Here is a 20417-nt window from a genome sequence, read left to right as displayed (position 1 = left end):
ATAAAAGCCTAAGCAACCCGCCAACGGCTGACTGGGCGACAGTCCGTTAGGACCATCCGTTAGATATGATGTGCAATGACCACCAGGGGCAGACACTCAATGCAGGAGCTGCCAAGCTGTGGTGACTTGGCAGCTGCGGTTCTCAGGTAACACAACAGGAAACAGAGAATTGCCCTCTCGCAATCCGGGACCCCACGGGGAATGTCAGAGAGCCAGTTTTGGTCTGATCCCTACAGACCAGGCTGAGGGGACACCCTCCCTCCCCCGCAACGAATCTGTGCACCAGGCCTCTAATAGAGCAATAAAACTGCAAGAGAATGATTTCTTGATATGGAACTTCATGACTAAAGTCTTAAATGAAAATATTATGGTTCAGATTTAATGTGTTTTCACACTACCTACCCAGATTTCCATAATGCACCTACTTATCCTTTTCAAATTGCTATCACTTTCTCTTTCATGAGAAATTACTTGAAGCCAAAAATTTACAGTAGAATTTTTTTCCTGAGTCCTTTTTTAGAATAAACCTATTTAGCAAGCAAATCTAAATAATTTTAGTAGTTCTAAATGTAGAGAATTCATGACTTGTTACTGTAATTGAAAAGGAACATACAAAGCAATATTCAGTCACTTATAAAACCCACATTCAACTTTTGAAATAATGACTAAACTGATAGGAGAGACAAGACTTTTATAATGAAATTCTAAAGTCTAGCCACTAGCGATAAACACAGCAGGTTACGTAATTGTCCTCTTCATTCATAATCCCCCCCTTCCCCCAGATGTATATCATTTTTCAGTAATAATAGAATATGTTACAAAGAAAAGTTAATGTACTGTAGGAAATAATCCTACCCACAAGCTAGATTTTTGGTGGAGGGTAAAACTTCTTTAATTTGCATTTCACTGGTTTCATAAGGAGAAAAAGTGCCCATTAATAGTGTAAATAAATTTCTCTTGAGAATATATTGGATTCTTTAGAAAACAAAACAGTAAGCCTTAGGTACTCATTTACATATAAATCCTTGGAGTGTTAATTGAAAACCATTTCTCACCATGCCAGAATGGGATTTTCAAACTTAGATACACTTAAAACCTATTTCAGTGCTCTGTGATGGGCATGCTCAGGAACACTGGCAAATACCAGATGCACAGGACGACTTTTCCTAGAAAGACGAAGTAGCTCATGTGCACATGCATGTGTCTGGAGCCACTTAGCACAATCACTACTTCAACCAGAGACTTGCACACCCCTTGCACGCAGGGGGAACCATGTGACTATTTCTTACCAATGGAATATGAAGAGAAAGTATGTTGCGTCACTTCAGGGCTATAAGATTAAGAAGTGAGTGTTCCTTGCCGAAACCGGTTTGGTTCAGTGGTGGAGCGTCGGTCTGCGGACTGAAAGGTCCCAGGTTTGATTCTGGTCAGGGGCATGTACATTGGTTGCAGGCACATCCCCGGTAGGGGGTGTGCAAGAGGCAGCTGATTGGTGTTTCTCTCTCATCGACGTTTCTAGCTCTCTATCTCCCTTCCTCTCTGTAAAAAATCAATAAAGATATATATATATATATATATATATATATATATATATATATGTATATATATATATATATATATATATATATTTTTTTTAAGTGAGTGTTCCTTCTTCATGCTATCTTTCCCCCCCACTAGCTGGATGCAGACAATCAGAGACCTCAGAGGCATTTTGGGTTACATTGGGTGTGTCCCCTGCATCCCATCCACCCACCAAATTCCTATGTTGAGATCCTAAACCTCAGGACTTCAGAAAGCAGTCTTATTTAGAAACAGGACCATTACCAATGTACCGTATTTTTCGGACCATAAGACGCACTTTTTTTCCCCAGAAGTGGGGGGGAAAATGTCCCTGCGTCTTATGGTCCAAATATAGCCTACACATATACTTTAAAAAAAAAGTTTTTTTACTTGCCCGGCTCTGTGTGGTCTCTGTGTGCTTGCCCGGCTCTAAAATGGTTCTAAATGCTGCTGTTTACTTTACAGGGTTGATTACATGTGTTTATGACTGTGATGTTGGGTTTTAATGCACATAAAATATTTTAGGACACTATTTGTTTCAGAATCTTTTTTTCTTCATTTCCCTTCTCTAAAAACTGGTGTGTCTTATGGTCCGGAGTGTCTTATGGTCTGAAAAATACGGTAATTAATTAAGAAGAGGTCATATTGGAATAGGATGGGCCCTAATCCAGCATCATGGTTGTCCTTATAAAGAGGGGAAATTTGGATAGCAACAAGAACAGAGGGGAGATTATGTGAAGAGACAGGGAGACCACCATCTACCGGCCAAGCAGAGAGGTCTGGAATAAAGACTATCTCACAGCACACGGAAGGGTCAACCATGTCCAACTTTGGTTTTAGACTTCTAGCATCTGGAACCGGGAACAAAACCTTGGTTAGGTAAAGCCTCCCCCATCCCACCCCAACCCCCCGTGTGGTCCTTTGTTATAACAGCCTAGATACCTAATATAGATGGTAAGTCAGAAGACGGAGAATCCTGAGTTCAGGAAAGCCCTTCGCTGGGTTTCCAGCCCTTCAGAAAGACCTACATTGGATTGACACTTGAGCAATAAAGCCAACTTTCATCGTGTCAAACCACTGAATGTTGAAGACTTGTTCGTTCTAACAGCTAAATTGCCTAATATGAGATTTAATTAATTTACCTGGCAAGTAATTGTTAAAATTATTTCAAACAAAAAAAAAAAGTAAAGAAAAAGAACCATGGTCACAATACAATGTATTATCTGGGTGAACTTGTAAACTTTTAGGATTAAAAGGAACTTCAAGGAAAATTTGAGTTTACAGGAAGATATTATATTTTAGGGCAATTACCCTGAATCCTCCCCAGGATACAAATGTCCTCTCCTCTGCCAATAGAAATAGAATTTCCTCAAGAATTCTGAATAAGCCATATGTCAGGGTTGCTATCCATAGTTCAAATCATGCTATAATTTACTTTTTTCTTTTTCAAATTCAGAAGAGCATTTCTCCCACGTGGCCCAGTGTGTAAAGTTACCCTTGGGTTCGAAGGACAAGAATACCATACTATGAGGCCCAGGCTTTTCTCAAGTTTTCAGTTGATATTATTTCAATCCATCTGAAGAGAAGTCACCATGAAACACCTTCTGCCCTCAAATATAGACCAAAAAAAGTACTTCCTTCAAGATAGGGTAACTAATATGGGATGAATACATCATTTTCCATTTTTTGATTCTTTTCTTTTCCCTTGCATGCTGAAAAAGCAAAAGGGAATATAACCCAGTGAAGACATAGAGTTGTAATTCACAATACCTCACAAGCTGAGCTGGCAGCTGGGTCCCCTGTTTATAGAAAAGCGAGGATGATTCGGGCTGAGCTCAGAGCCCAATTTAGATCACAGCATCTGGATGCAACACATGTGGCAGCAGGTTTCAGTCCAGGGCTGATCCAGGATGGAGACTGGAGACCTCTCACCACGTGGAGAACGTGTGAGGGGGAGAGCAGCCTCAGAGGTGTTTGGAGGAGCTGGCCACAGCCGGCCCACTCCAGGGGCCAGGTAACTTCAGCACTTTCTGCAGCGGTAGGTGTGGGAGGCCAAGGGTAAGCGGCAGGAGGATGACACCGGACAGTCTGTCCCCTCTTCAGCTTTGTCACAGACAGAAAACATCCCTCAGCAATGACTTCTTTCCTGAACCAGCAGCCATTGTTCAGATTAAACCATGGGAATCTGGTAATACCACAGGAACCCTTTAGAAAGCAGCCCTTCCTGTTAAGATGGGTGCTCAACTTTGCTTTCTTTCAAAGAGAAAAACTAGGGTAATGGCAGGGGGCATTTTTTTTAATTTTTTTTTTTTTAGGAGAAATAACAGCCACAGTAACTATAATCTAAGTTACACAATGAAATCTAAAAATTACAGGGGAAAATAGTAGCACAAAATCTTCCCAGCCCAATTCCGTTTCCATCAGAATTCACCTTGCTCTTTTCCTTAATTTTCCTTGGGTGTGATATATCCAGGACCCTGGCGATTTTGCAGCTATGGATTTTATGTACAAGAAAAAAAAAAAACCTTCCCCGGCTGCTTTTCCTCACCTTCCCCCTCCTCGGTCTCTCTTCCCCTCTCTCCTCCGTGTCTCTTTGTTGCGAATGTCAGGGCTGCCAGTGTCACAGTCTGACATGATTAGAGTTTCTGACATTACACCAAGAAGGAGACAGAGAGCGGGAGAGCAGGAGAGTGGGTGGGGGGGCTGGCGTTGGGATGCGCAGCCGTTTAAAGACATCGAGGAGGGGAAAGAAGCCCAACCTCCTTCTCTGAGGCTCCTTGACTACAAGGCAACTTATAAATCACCCTGGACCATTCTCATTTATCCAATTAGTCCGTCTCCTCCTCCTGTGGAGATCCCTACGGTGTGGATCCAGTCTGTGAGATCAAAGTCAGTGGCTCCAGTAACAGATAAGACAGAATCCGTGATTCAGCAGTTTTTGAGGCTGGGAAGTGTGACAATAGGCACATTTTGGGAAGATAGCACCAGTCCATTTCGAGTATCGATTCGCTGCACTTTGTCACTCTAATGATGTTATCTCATTAAAAGAGATAAATGCTCCTCTGTTCTCCCAAGAGCACCTGCTTCTTACCCTTCTCTCTCTCCTCAACAGCATGGCTCTCAGCAGCAGCACACTGCAATCAAATTGAAATCCAATGCAAGGCTTGGCGATGGTGCTGCTTACCGAGGCTTCTTTTTAATTGCTTTTTTGCTCCTCTCCACCCCCACCACTGACCCACGATGTCATCCATAGAAACAGCAACATAAAGAGAAACAGCTGTAGAAACGGATCATAATAGGAAGCATTTATTGAGGGCCTATTATGTGAAGCTCCACTGTGTCAACATTTAACATCTACAACGACCTTGTGAAGTAAGCTGAAGAACAATCCCTCGGTTGCAAATGAAGACACGGATCTTGGGTGTTAGGGTGCTCTCCCAGGATCACACAGGTAATGAGCGGCTGAGCAAAAACCGAATAAGGGCCCATCCAATGCAAGTTTTCGTGTGTTTTTTTTTTAACCCTATTTTCATTCTTGGAACAAATAAGTAAGTATGATTGCAACTTGATTAGGATAGGTGAGAAAACATAAAAGAAGGTGGCAATTATTCGTCATCTTGCTAAGACCCAGGAACGTAATGCCATAGACAGAGGAATGGTTTTGTTTTAACAGATTTCTTATTAAATAAAAAAAGGTAGCAATTTTCCATAATGAATGTTTTATACATTATTCCTTTGTGTATCAGGGCCTCTGGAGTACACATTATTAAAGTCTATTAAAGTCTGTATTTAGCAGCATTACTAATGTGCCTTTTGGGGAAATTATTACAATGAAACCGCATCAGTCTTTCACAAAATTTCAATTGTTTAATATTCCTCTTCTGATCTTCAATACACGGGTCTATTTTTAGCTATAATCAGGCCTCATCCGAAATGCCATAATCCCAGCCTAGAGCTGTCACAACAAATTGTTTATGGGTTGGAGTCAAAACGTAACAAGAGACGCAGGTATTGCTAAGTTAAACCCGATCTTTTTTTTTTTTTTTTTTTTTTTTCATAACTCATTGCAGTTTGCCCATTGTTCTAATTAACAGGTGCTCTTTGCTCACTGTAACATATGATGACGCGTTACCTTTCTGGATAGTGTTGGTTATCTTCATTAACTGCTTATATTTAGCCACTGAGCCAAACCGGTTAGGGCTGCAACATTTAATTGCTTATATTTATATCTAACTGAGACTAGTCTCTCAAGATAATGCCACTTTATTGAAGTCTGAAGACTTTTTTATTTTATCCCATAAAAAACAAAAGAAAACTAGAAGAACATACACTGTGATTAATCGAATCTAAATGTTCTCATTTAAACCTAAACATTGTCATTTATGAGAGAGTAGAAATATGTCTTCTGAACATTAACTGAGGAATTTCTGCAAAGTGTGTAGTTTCAATATTCTACTCGGGCATCTCTATCTAGTACAATTATTTTATCACATGAGGTGTTTTTTTTTTTTTTTTTTAAATGAAGCCAATGATGCATATATTTCCAAAAGTACAATGTTCTCTGAAAACCTCTTATAGAAAACAATAATGTTGGGCTTATTTCATAGAGACAAAAGATAATAGATAGCTGGAAAGACTATCAGAAAACAGCTACATTATAAGGCTTTTGGAGCACAAAAGGAAGTGGGGAAGCAATTGAAACTATCAGGAATTCAAATTAAAAAGCTGGGTTGGAAGCAATCTCTCTGTTACGTATTTCCCTTCCTACACAGCAGTTCCACTGTTCAAGATGATATGTTCACAAAATCAGGCCAATCAAGCGGATTGTTAAAAATTCTAAACATGGACAAGCCACAGATGAACTGAGTAACTAGTCATGTTTCCAATCACCAATTCACAAAAAAAGGATGTAACGTTATATCCACTAAAGATTACTAATTGAGAGAAAAAGGGCAGAGTTGAGGACTTGGAAGACAGAAGCATTCCTCTATGTGATGCATAAAGGGCAGAATCCACTGCCCCTTTGTTACAGGGTCTCCGCCAGAACTCGCATCAAAGAAAGAGGTCAAAGCACACATCACGTGTCCAAGGGTTCCTCTGATTATGCGGGGGGGCTGTGTGGGCTTAGTTCAATACAGCCATGCGGAAGGAGAAGCCACCCGTTCAGTCAACATTCAATTAAGGCTCCTCGTGAAGGCTGGCCCGAGACTTTTGTCAATTTAAAAAAAAAATGCAAAACTTGTTTTAGTCAAGAAAATCCTAGGCACTCCTCTTTAAATCCTCAGGAAGGATGGATGAGATTTCTAAATCACAACACGTGTGAAGTGCCACGAAAAAGAACAGAATGGGACCACATGTCCTCTTTCCTCCAAGTGAGACCTGTTTTATGGTCAGGAACTGTGGCCACATTTCACAGAGCTTATCATGATTCACAGGGAGGTCGCTCAGATGTGAAGTTATATTATAGTCATGTCAAAACCTATCCCTTCTGCGGCTCTGGGTCATTACGTCTTAAACCGAATGTCCAGCCTTTCTGCATGTAAGCCTTAATTTACCTCTGCCCTGTTCAGACTCTCCTTCATCTTTTCTGACCGCTTCGCCTCAAACCAAGGCACCGCCATGTCTGTGTGAATACTGCAGGGGGTACACAGGGTCTCTCGGGCTAGAGCTGATTTCCAGGCACTCTACCACAATTATTCATCTGATGCTCCAACTCTCTCTACAGAAAGACTCAGATTTCCAACTTACACCTTGGACCATGAAGACTGCTTCTCAGAGAAGTAGGCACCAACCATTGCTCCATCATGAGCTGCTCTGAGGGCCAGGGGTTAGTGTGTACACATGGGACCCACTAAATTTTGTTTCTGGTTGAGCAGAAAGGGGGAGAACACTAGGGCTGAAATAGAGGCATTGTTGGTGCTTCTATTGTAGAAATAACCATATAAAGAGATAAAGAGATAATTCTACAATAACTTAAGAAGCTATTCTCCAATAGCATGTGTATGTTTTCTGTTTATTTGCCCATACACATACTATACAAATTATATACATGCACACACTTTAAAGACAAATGAGCATTCTCATATTCTGTTAATTCTTTGAAATCTGTCTTTTTCTCCTTACTTCACACCAAATGGACCATCTACTGGACTGCATGGTTAGTTTTATGTTAAATCTGCACTCCTATACCTCTCAGAGGGAATGACAGCCTTGTTTTCTTCCAAACATGCACTGGATTTCCCAGCGTGATCTCTATGGAAGAGACTGGAGGGCTGACTTTGCTGTTTCCATCTACCCTACATTCAGCAGGATTTGATTTATATGTAATACAGGAGTTAGGCTGGCCTTATGCCAAAAATGTTCCACTTATCCTCACAAAATCTATATAAAAGTTTTAAAAAATAAGGACTAAGGCCAGTTTTTCCTTAAAGACGTAGAAGGCGAGAACAGATATACTACAATGCCAGGCACTCAGTGCTTAGGGCCCGGGGCCCAGCTCCTTAGACTGAGGACGGTCAAACACTGTTTAGGCCAAATATAGGCACAGTCTAGCCAGTGATCCTCAGACTCCTGTCTCAAGACAGACTTACAAATTATTGCAGACCCTAAAGAGCTTCTGTTTATATCAGTTTTGCTTTTGTTTTTTTATCAATGCTTATCATTTTAAAAAGAAAAACTGAGGAACTTTGGAACACATAAGCACACATCCCAACAGCCTTCACAGAAATAATGTCATTGGTATGTAATGTAGCCTCTTGAAAAACTGTCATATCCTTGAGGAGAGTGGAAAAGGGAAATAATGTCTTGGTATCATTAATTCATTAACATGTTCCTTTCTGGTAATATGCCAAATAGAAGGACTCCTGAGTCCAAATCTGTTTTAACCAAAGGCTCTGGCTCTTTTCTCTATCTATCCACCAAGTATCTTCACTAAATATCCAGTTGCACTTATGTAAGACAGCTAAAATGCCTATTTCTTGATTGTTAATTATATACACAATACTTATTATAGGAAAGTTTTAAATACAGAAAAATATTTTATTAAAAAAAGAAACAAATGCATGTCCCCACCCTCTGAGAAAGTCACTGTAATATCCTGCCAGGCTTTGTATCACATTTATTTTAAAAACACAGCAAAGCTTGCCCGGGCCGGGTGGCTCAGTTGGTTGGAGCATCATCCCAATCCCAGAAGGCTGTGGGTTCAAATCCTAGGCAGGGCACATACCTGGGTTGCAGGTTTGATCCCTGGTCAAGGAACATATGGGAGGCAAATGACTCAGTTTTCCCTTCCTTCCTTCCTTCCTTCCTTCCTTCCTTCCTTCCTTCCTTCCTTCCTTCCTTCCTCCCTCCCTCCCTCCCTCCCTCCCTCCCTCCCTCCCTCCCTCCCTCTCTCTCTCTCTCTTCCTCTCTAAAAATTCGATTTAAAAAATCCTCAGGATTAAAAAAAAAATACAGTAAAGCTCACATCTTAAAGCTAATTTGTCTTTTATTTTAAAACTGGAAACTGGTATACTAAATTGGTGAACAGATAGGGTCCCTAGACCTGGCCAGCGATGAGGGCCAATCAGGGCCTTCTAGCTGCCGGTCCGTGCCTTCTTTGTTCCATGTCGCTCCCTGGTGGTAAGACCACACCATAGCGAGCAATCAAAATCCCGGTCTCCAGGTTGAACTCCCACAGGGACACTTTGCATATTAGCCTTTTATATATATAAAAGGTATAATTTTTAGCATAAAAAATGTACATTGCTAAAGAAAATTTACAAATACAAGCAAAAAATGATAATGCTCTTAATATTTTGATGTGTATCTGCAATCTTTTTTTTTCTGTGGGCAGACATGTACCTTAAAAAGTGAAATAATAAACTGGCTGGTGTGGCTCAGTGGTTGAATGTCGACCTGTGAACCAGCAAGTCACTGTTCAATTCCTGGTCAGAGCACATTCCTGGGTTGTGTGTTTGATTCTCCAATAGGGGGTATACAGGAGACAGCCTATCTATGATTCTCTCTCATCATTGATGTTTCTATCTCCCCTTCATTCTTCCTCTCTGAAATCAATAAAAAACATATTTTTAGCTGAAACCGGTTTGGCTCAATGGATAGAGCGTCGGCTTGGGGACTGAAGGGTCCTGGGTTCGATTCCAGTCAAGGGCATGTACCTTGGTTGCGGGCATATCCCCAGTAGGGGGTGTGCAAGAGGCAGCTGATCGATGACTCTCATCAATGTTTCTAACTATCTCTCTCCCTTCCTCTCTGTAAAAAATCAATAAAATATATTAAAAAAAATATATATATATATACATTTTTAAAAGTGAAACAATAATAAAACTGTACATATTGGTATGTAACTTGACATTTCACAGTACACAGTATGTCCCCAAAAATGTATCCACACTCTGAATAATTATTAAACAATATTTATTAAAATACATTTCATTTTTAAAATGTAATAGAATCAGCCAAAACCGGTTTGGCTCAATAGATAGAGCGTCGGCTTGGGGACTGAAAGGTCCCGGGTTCGATTCCGGTCAAGGGCATGTACCTTGGTTGCGGGCACATCTCCAGTAGGGGGTGTGCAAGAGGCAGCTGATCAATGACTCTCTCTCATCAATGTTTCTAACTCTCTATCTCTCTCCCTTCCTCTCTGTACAAAATCAATAAAATATATTTTAAAAAAAATAAAATAAAATGTAATAGAATCAGCTGTTAAAGTACATATACATCTTTTGGGGGACACCCCGAATTTAGAACACCTTTTTATGTCATTAAATATCCCTTCATCCCTCCTTGGTATTTTTATTGTATAGCTGTACCATGGTTATTCCTTTTGAAAAATTACTATTACAATATTACAGCAATATTGATGAATGTCTTAGCTAAATTTTTATATATTCCTTGACATTTCATTTGAGTAACTGTTCTAGAAATATAATTTTTGAATCAAAAGGTGAAACATGTTCTTTCACTGTATATGAGAAAGCCTAATGTTCCCATTCCTACCTTCACTGAGTACATTTTACAGATCCTCAATTGTATAAGTAGAAAAACCATCTCATCATTTTAATTTGCATTTCTTTGATAACTATCAAGATTGAACATTTTCTTACATGTTATTTACTGATCCTATTTCTTCCTTTGATTGGTTTTCTCTTTCTGTTCTTTGCCTATTTTCTGTTAGAATAATCATCTTTATCTTATTAATTATAAGAACTCTTACTAAATTAGCTCAGTTAACTCAGTCTTATATGTTGTAAATACTGTCCTGGTTTTGTCTTTTGTCTTTGAGGATAGTTCAGAATGTCTTTTGATGAAAATTTCAGGTTTTACATACATTTTCTTCCTTTATAATTTTTGCCACCAGAAATTAACAAGGCCTTCTTTACTCCAAGATCATTTAATACTTATTGTATTTTCTTCCCTGTCACAGTTTTTGGAGTGTGGTATTTCTTCAAAGTCTGCCACAAGGGGGATTTGGTTGTGGCCTTCAGAAAAACAACAGTACTGCCTCACTAAATGCAGACTGATCATTTGGTAGAACTACCAAGCGCATCCTAGGAAGAGGAAGAGAGAGATCATATATGTCTAATCTTTACCAATTCCTTATACTGCATCCAATAGCTTAATTAACCAGCTCTTTCAGTGAAAGAAGTTTAAAATGTGGGGGGAAAATTAACATAAGGTTTGTATTTTCATATTAAACCTCTGGGATTTGATGACTCTTCTCACCTGGCCAGAACGGAAGCTCCAAGGGCCAAAGACCTTTGTTTTGTTCACTGTTGTACTGTTCACATGGCACATAGCATGCACTCGATAGATATGTGATGGAGGAGCTGATATTTAGTCAAGTAGAGTTGTGTACAGGCTACATGTTGGGCAGGATAGCGAGAGGTAATGAGTTCTGGGCTTTACTGCTTTGCATTAAGGAGGTGCAAAGTTTAAACACACACACACACACAAAAAAAACAAGAAACAAAAAAACACACAAACAACAACAACAACAACAAAACACCCAAAAAAAAAAAAACAAAAAAACCTCCAAATGAAGGCAGTCAGTAAATTTCAGTTTTACTTTTTAGTTGACTGAAGAGATATTGATCTGAGTGTAAAGATGAAAGTGCCTCAAACCTGGCACAGTAGGATATGGTGCTGAATACTGGAATCTATTCAGAGAAGAAGATTCTGTTGGGCAGATTTTAAGCAAAACAGTGGCATCCACCCATCAAGAGAAATAAGAGACACCACTCTACTCCACTTGATGCCATGGCATTTGTCCAAAGCAATAACAATCAGATCTGGCTTTATTTGAACATAACAAGATAGAAGCGATTTTCAGGAAGATTCATTTTCACTGTGGGAAGAGGAAGAGAAGCATTCTATGTAATAACAGAAAAATCAATTATTTTTTCAATCAGATGAAGTGTCCTCATAAATTCAAGGTAGAAAATGCCATGTGATATGCCTTCATGGAAACTAGAACCACAAGGGAAAGAGTTTAGGATCCTAGTTCCAAGGTTGCTGTTAGGAAGAGAGATTTTTCAAGAGAGGAAGCCTGTCCCTATTTGTGTGGGTTTGTTAGCTTACATCGTGGTATGTAATGAATGTGTCTTATCCTGCCCAATTTGCCTCTCCCAAACCCCTTTTTGTCCAACCTGCCTCCCATTTGGCTATAATTTTTTCTTGTTTTTTGTATTTTTAAAAAAAATATATTTTATTGATGTTTTAGAGAGCAAGGGAGAGGGATAGTTAGAAACATCGATGAGAGAGACATTGATCAACTGCCTCTTGCACACCCCTCACCAGGGATGTATCCGCAACCAAAGTACATGCCCTTGACTGGAATCGAACCTGGGACCTTCCAGTATGCAGGCTGATGCTCTATCCACTGAGCCAAGCCGTTTTCAGCCCATTTGGCTATGATTTTTAAGGTAACACTAAAATCCTCTCTTTACAGCATAATAACAAACTCCAAACAATCCTTCTTACTAGTAAAAATTCACAATATATTACATCTATAATGTAATATATTTATACATATTAACAAAAGAATGACCAAGAAAGATGAAGACTTTTGACAAAATTTAAAGTTATGTCCTGATGATAAAAGTTCTTAATCCATGTGAAGATTGGAACGTCAGCTCCTGAAAAACAGACCTAAGGAGAGTATGGAAGTTGGAAAGATGGTCTTCAAGTCTGCATAAGGGCCAGGGAGAAGGAGCTCCCAGGAAAAATTTGTGCACTACAATTTCTCTAACATGTAAGGCTAGAACACAAAGCCCACACTGTACAGCCCTTAAAGTCTGCTCACAATATTAAAAAGGTGAATAACCAGGAAAGCATCTACTCTGTATAAACCTTATGTGTTTGTTGGAAATCAGACGGACATGTGCCATGTACTCTGGCCTTAGGGGAGGACACAGGACTCCTGCGAAGCACTCGCCCGGGGGATGCCCTCACTCTGTTCTCTGCCAGCACACAGGCACCGGCATGCCGGTGTCTGAGGGCCGAAGCTGCAGCCCCTCCAGGTGTGTTCTCAGACCCCCGCAAAGACAGACGTTCAAGGGCAGCTGTTCACTGGCTGTCAGGTTAGCCCTGTGAAAGGAGTCCAACTGCCAACCCCTTGTGCCATGGGGGCCATGCCTATGTGTTTTAGGGATGTCGTCTTTGATTGACCCCAAAGGGAGCGGTCAATGCATGGGATCCAAGGTGCCCTGTCACTTTCACAGGAATCGCACTGACCCCCAGAACGCTGCGACCAATCCCCATCCCGACACCTCCCTAACTGAAGTGTCTGTTCCATCAGCTAGCTGGGGTTTGGGAAAGAAGGAGAGTTATTACGGTATAGCTCCAGGGAAGTGGAAAGTGCACACTTCGAAGGTCTCTAATTTTCTTTCTTTTTTAAATCTTTTTTTTAATATATATATTTTATTGATTTTACACAGAGAGGAATTGAGAGGGACAGAGAGTTAGAAATGTCTATGAGAGAGATGCATCAACCAGCTGCCTCCCACTCCCCCCTCCCCCACTGGGGATGTGCCCGCAACCAAGGTACGTGACCTTGACCAGAATCGAACCCAGGACCCTTCAGTCCGCAGGCCGACTGAAGGCTCTATCCACTGAGCCAAACCGGTTTCGGCAAAGGTCTCTAACTTTCTAGGAACAAATCTCCCTAGAAAACCAATCACACCCACAAAAAATATTTCCTACATTCTAACTTACATTCTCTAATTCCTGAGATGATTCTCTAGTTTTATTTGTGCCAAGAAGATCTGTTTCCTTCCCTAGTCTTTGTTGAATGCCAAGAAAACCATAAGGAAAAATGCTGACCTGTGATGCTTACACACCATGCTTAATCACCACTTTAAATTAAAGTGCTGTAATATAAAATAACGTACTTGCTGGGCCACTCGGGCAGAACATAACTTCCCAAGCCACAGACACACCTACTGAGACACTTGAAATGTCTAAGGAGTCTGGTTCCCAGCTGTGTGTCAAGAGCCAAACCATGACATCAAGTCTTGAGTTGCCCTGGAGAAATGTAGGGCAGGGCTGTCCTACTACATCGTGCTTGCTAATCAGAGCCTTTCCAAGAGTTGTCTTAATTCTTCAGTATACCAGACTCTAGCACAAGCTGTGGTTTGCAATGGCCACAATGATGAATCTCCTCTCATTCGCAACCTCCAATCATAATCTTCCAGAATTCCAATAGCTCATTCCTCAAAGACTGCTTAAAGTAAGTATTTAAGCCGGGGAGGGCCGTGTCAACATAAGGCTTCCTTCTCTTTGCCTTGGCTCAGTTAAATGGAAACCTCTGGAAAAAAATAATTGCTTATTTTTTCCTGGTCTCTTCAGATGGAGTAAAGCAGCAGACACTGAGTGGGCCAAACAACTGGCTAGGAGGAAAATTTCCCCTGGAAAGGGGCACTTAGTAACAGAATCTCAATAAGGTAAATGTGCTTTCTAAAAGCCTAGGGATTCCCTAATACCTTTCTTTGTAAGAGCAAATCATGTGAAAGCACTGTCCAACTCTGCCACAACCCAGAGATAAGGTGGTAAGATAAGGTGGCCTTCTTTTGCAGGCCTCCGAAATGTCTCTCCCTGAATTAAATCCTTCAGTCACTCTCAGAACGGGACCCTTCCCTCCTTCTCCAGCTCCTATTTGCCATCTTCCACCGGGGCTATTTTTGTCCCCGCAAGGGGGACACTTGGTTATCACAACTGACATCAGGAGAGGGGGATGCGTCCTCCCATGCAGGATACAGAGAATTCCCTGGTCCCAATGACCGCAGTGTTGAGGCTGAGACATTATGCCCTCCTTGTCATTCTCTAAACATGCCAGACTTTCTCATGTGCTTCTGACCCTAAACAGGCTGTTTCCTTTACCTGCCCTACTTCTAAGTCCAAAGAAAGGATTATTTATCACCCAGGATCCAATTCAGAATGTCACTTCCTCCATACTGTCCTTTCCAGGTCCCTGAGAGTCAGATGTGCCTTCTCCTGAACTTCCAGAGCTTCTGGTACGTGCTGCATTAGAACACCAGCCTCACTACCCCCAAATGATCTGTCACCCGCTGAAGACCCCATTCAGCGTTCGCCTCCAGCGTGCCCACCTGGTAATCAATCACTGCCTGCCGAGCCAATCAGGGAATACATGGAAATGTTGCAGAGGCACTGAAGATTCTTTAGCAACAATGACTAAGGGATAACAGTGTCCCAATAAAAACATGGTTCAAACAGCAAATATTTAATCAAATGCGTGCAATGAGTACAGGCACATATATTAAGCACTGGTGCACACATGAACTCATTTCATACATACTACAGGGAGACAGGGGCCATTATCACCAACATTTTACAGATGGGGAAACTGAGGCACAGAAAACCATAACATTTTTCCAAGGTCACTGAAGCTACCCTCTGAAAGAGCTGATATTTAAACCCAGGTAGTTTCGTTCCAGAGTCTCAATCTTCCAATATTCATGTCAAGACAATAATACTAATAACCAATATTTTGCAACTTAGAGGCCAAGCACGGGCAAGCACAAATGACACCTCCAGAAGACGGTACCACCATAGAGTGGCCACCAGCTCCTGTGACCTTAGACTGCAAGCATTGCTTTTTCAGGTCACACAATTCTCAAACCTCTGGAATGCTTTGGGCAAGAGAAGTAATCTCCTCACAACATAGAAAGACACTGTGTACCCATTAAACATCATGGTACCGTAAAGAAGACACAAGTGAGAGCATCTTACCTTGTTCATACTGCAGGGCCTGAAGTGAGGGATCAGGCATGTCACAATGCGAGGCTGTCCTTGAAGATTCTCCTTGTTCCCATAGACCTCCCTTCCTGAAGCAGGCAGCTGCCCTGCAAACACAGATAATGGAGATCCATAAGCTGGTGCCCAGAAAGGCACAGAGCAGTCTGGTGTCCAATGAGACTGACTTTCTGCTGTGATGGTAATGCTCCATGGCCACTATGGCCACAGGTAGCTACTGAGCATAGAAATGTAGCTAGTGCAAAGGGGAACGGAATCGATTCTATGGAACTTTAACGAAATTTAAAGGTAAACAGCCATATATGGTTAGTGGCTACCATATTGGACGGTGCAGGTCTACAGAGTCAAGTCAAGAGTCTTTAGGCCACGGATACTGAGCATATAAGTGGCCAAGGAAAAGCTGCATATTATATGCTCGGAGAGAACGCAGATACATAGAAACAAGAGCACTAATTCACTCTAACTTTTTTCTGAGTACTTATTAGGTCTGGGCACTGCCAGAGAAGTCAGTTATATAAGAGTTTCTAGTTCAGACTTTGACTTCCTTAGGAAGGGAAAGGACTAGTATGTGAGCAGCACCTACTGTGTTCCTTGACCTCAATGCCTTGCCTGCTGCCCACAAAACCTAAAGGAATGACAAGGCATTTGCTGGAGCCTGACTGGATCATTGTTAGGACAAACAGATAACAGATCTTCCACAGAAGTCCTTGGGAGGAAGTATCCCATCAGGCAAATCAGGGGGTCAGTTTTCCAAGGGCCAAGTGAACCAGACGATCCAGCTCCCCCTCAAATGGAATAAGGGTCCACGCTTTTATCCATGCTGTTGGTTCATTAGGTAGGTTTTTTAATTTGCTTGAATTAAATTTTAGGGTAAAACAGTTATTGTATGTGTTAGGGTTGCCGAGGGAGGAACACACGAGGCCAAGATGGTAGAGAAATTCTCTGGGTGGGTCCTGAGGGAAAGATAATGGTCTTAGCAAGTGGAAGATGGTCTAAGGAAAAGGGCACATCCAGTGAAGTGGTCTAAAGGTCAGTTCCTAGGGGAGAGGGAATTGATTCAATTATTTGATCAGACCTAACAGTATGATTCCAGGGTTCTTAATTTGTCAAACATTAAGGCAAATAATAAATAAAATATCTTTGACTACTTAACTAGACTTGTAGCCACTTTGAAATATTGAAAAATATTTTATGGTTGGATTTGAGAGGAGAATAAACACTATAAGGTTCCTTATAATCACCTTGTTACTGTATTTTTTTTCAGATTGCATCTATGAAGCATTTATCTATCTAAACCTTTCCGTTAACACTGGAATTGGAAGTTTGAATGGAACTACAGTGCTTTAAAAAATCTATTCTTTTTAATTATAATAACAATATAGAAAATGTTCAATAGGAAAAGGGACTCATAATCCCACTGGCTCGCCATAATCACCTCTAGTTGTTAGCAATCATCCTTGCTCTGTTGGAGAATGGTTAGGGGGCCGGGCACAACTGCTGACAGAGTCAAGGACACAGAGAGGTCAAAGATATTAATATCTTTCATCATTAAGAAATAATTTTACAGTTTAGATTTTCAAAAGATAAACTTCTACTCTGCACATTTACTATTCTGTGAGCATAATATTATGGAGTTCCTTTTATAAGTAAGACAGAGACAGAAAATTGCAGGCCACTCCCTGGCTATTTGAGACACATAGATTCCAAAGAAAATACCCCATTCAGTCATAGCAATACCATTTTTAACAATGATGTACAACATGGGAGAGTCCCTGGAATTTCACTTCGTAGCTAAAAGACATCTAAACACCTAAACAACTTCATAAATGTTATTTCCCTTTAAATATATGTATTTGTTGATTCACTTAAAAGCTATGGCCCAGCAAGTAACTGGGAAGTTTGTCCAAAAGCCTTGTAGAAATGCCTGATGTCAGAATTCCATTCAAATGTACACACTGGCATCAACACAGGAAAGGTGGGCACACAAAGATAATAATAAACAGACAAGAATTCTTGGAATAATTTCCCCAAGGAAATCCCACCCAGCTCCAATGATGCCACAATCCCCATTCCCTCAGAATGTGGGTAGACAGATTGCACTAAACTAATTATGGATCCTTCTCCTTGCCCCTCCATGTGTTCTTAGGTCATTTTCATGTTTGTTGGTCCTGTGTTAAAGACAAGACTAAAAAACTCAGACAATACTGAGGGAAATATTAGGTCACATATAAACTTCTCAGTAAATATTATGAATAGATTTTTTTTCTTTGCTCTCACAGAGCCTAAGATGATGTAGACGCTTCATGTAGGTCTTCAAAACAATGTTGATTATCATTGCAGATTGCCTTCAGTTTCTTTTTAAAGGCAAATCCTTTAATGTCCAGGATGGCAAATCTTTTAAAGAATGTTAAGAATATCATACAGCGGTACAGTGCTCGAAATTGTATAATGCACTTTATGTTAATAGTCTCATGTAGTACTGATATCAATCTGAGTGGTAGTTTTCTTAATTAAGAAGCTAGATACAGAGAGGAAAAAGAATTCTTAGTCATGCTGGAATAGACACTGGGCTAGAAATGACTTCAAGATACTATAGAATTAAAATATGTACAAAGACCACACACAAAAAGTCTTCCCTAGTAACACACACACACACACACACACACACACACACACACACACACACAGACACTCACTCACTCACTCACTCACTCAAAGACAACCATTAACAGAAACACCTCAGTGAACAGATGAGTTTTAGAAAATGGGTCAGCTCGCTTCTGGACAGCAACCTAAAAGACTGGCCTTGTTCGACCAAGTACTTTCAATCTCCTTTGAAACAGACAGAACCTGAATTGTTTTGCAGCCAATTCAGTTTATGAAGAAGCTTCCGGAAATCCACAGCTCAAAAAAGTAGACTGGGGGGTGGTGGGTGCAGGCGGGATAGGTCAATGGGGGAAAAGGAGATATATGTTTATACTTTCAACGATGAAGAATTTAAATTTAAAAAAAAAAACAACAAAAAAAAAAACACCACACAATATAAAGGACACACACAGACAAGGAAATTACATCTTAAAAATAAAGCATTAAGGAAAAAAGACATCTGAGTTACCATGGTGGAATTAAGGAGGAAGTTTTCCTTATTATTTTCAGTGTTTCTTTTTAATCGTCTATGAATTCTTCTGATACTAAACAAAACACAAGAAGTAGTGATACCTCTAAAGGGTGCCTGGAGAAAGTGAGCCCCACAAACCAACGTGTGACTTCCACTCAGCTGGCCCTAGCAGATTTGGTTCAATGGGCAATGAACCTGTGGTCAAATCAACCTTACACTTCCAAAAGGTTAATGAAACGTAATTCATGTTTCCAGGTGGGGAGAAGCAGGAAGGTGGAGTCAGGGTAAGTGCAAGAAGAGACCATCAAGCAAATGAAAAGATAAAGGCTACAAAGAAAGGAGAAAAGTAAAGGGCAGGTAAGTAAACAGATACCTAGAGACAGTTGAGCGCTGTGGCCAAGTGCCCCTCAGCCGCAAGGTCCTCACTATGGACGGGATCGAGAGATTCGAGCTCCTGGCGACCACGCCACATCCTATGGCTTCTCTATATCATACACTTCCATGGACTGGGTGTCAGCAAGTGGGAGCTGGAGTAAAGTTAAGACTGGGCCTACCTGTTTCACCACTATTTATTTACCACCAACCTCCACCTACCACAGAGAAAAGTCTATTTCACCTGGATCACTGCTAATGTGGTACAGAGGTATAAGCCAACTTTATTCTCCTTCCTCTAAAGAGAAGCTTAAAGCTGTCACAGAGCTGTTTTATTTGTGTGTGTGTGGATTGTATTATTTCTTGGCCTTTGAAAATGCAACTAATACCTATTGCCAATATAAAATGAAATATAACAAGTTGGGCTTTTTCTACCACTCCAAACCCCTCATCCCCTTCCAAGATATGCATTCCAGAAGTCTGTTGTTATACAATTCAAAATAGGTAGCTTAGCCATTCCTATGGGGAAAAGCCAACCAGAGTGAGCAGGTCACTCCTCACAGTGTTAAAGGTCTTGCTAGCTTTTAGATATAATGCATCCTGAGGTCACTCCCCACCCCACCACCAAATCCAGCAGCCTAAGCAGAGGACCCAAGAGTTTGTGGAGAAGAAATAGTTATAAAGAGACAAAAAAGCTTTGAAGAGAAGGGGAGAGAAGGCAAGAGGACAAGGGTTTAGAAGAAATTCTCCAAATCAAAAATTTAAGAGCTTAGGAAATCAGATGAACAGATGAGAGAAAGAACCCTAATGTCCTCCACCCTGTTTTCATGGGTTGAAGCAATTCATGTGTCCCTGAAGTACTACTGACAACCTTTACCTGGAATCCTTGTGCAAGACCAGATTTAAAAAACAACAACAACAAAAAAAACTATTTAATTACTGACAGGCCAATCCCTCCCTTCCATAATCAGGGGCATGCTATTCCTTATTAAATGATCCTGTCCCCACCTCAAAGGCACATAACCTCTCCCAAGTGATGGCCCCTTCCTTTCTTTCTGAAGAAGAGCAGAAGGGACTGGAGCAGCTCTCTCTCCAT

General features: G+C 40.8%; 1 protein-coding gene across 4 annotated transcripts in view; it reads right to left on the bottom strand.

Moving 5' to 3' along the window:
- The window catches only part of BACH2 (BTB domain and CNC homolog 2), a 338018-nt gene that overhangs the window by 234567 nt on the left and 83034 nt on the right, over positions 1-20417 (bottom strand). For 3 of the 4 annotated variants that reach the window (XM_045572691.1, XM_036414119.2, XM_045572690.1), the window contains exon 2: positions 15808-15920. The gene's annotated coding sequence lies outside the window, so the exon portion shown is untranslated. The remainder of the gene's footprint in view (positions 1-15807; positions 15921-20417) is intronic. The other variant, XM_036414122.2, reaches the window with a different exon arrangement.

Source organism: Pipistrellus kuhlii, unplaced genomic scaffold, assembly GCF_014108245.1.
Source record: "Pipistrellus kuhlii isolate mPipKuh1 unplaced genomic scaffold, mPipKuh1.p scaffold_m20_p_5, whole genome shotgun sequence".
Taxonomy (NCBI): Eukaryota; Metazoa; Chordata; class Mammalia; order Chiroptera; family Vespertilionidae; genus Pipistrellus; species Pipistrellus kuhlii.
The sequence above is the reverse complement of the archived record's forward strand: the minus strand, read 5'-3'. Positions and strand labels throughout refer to the sequence as shown.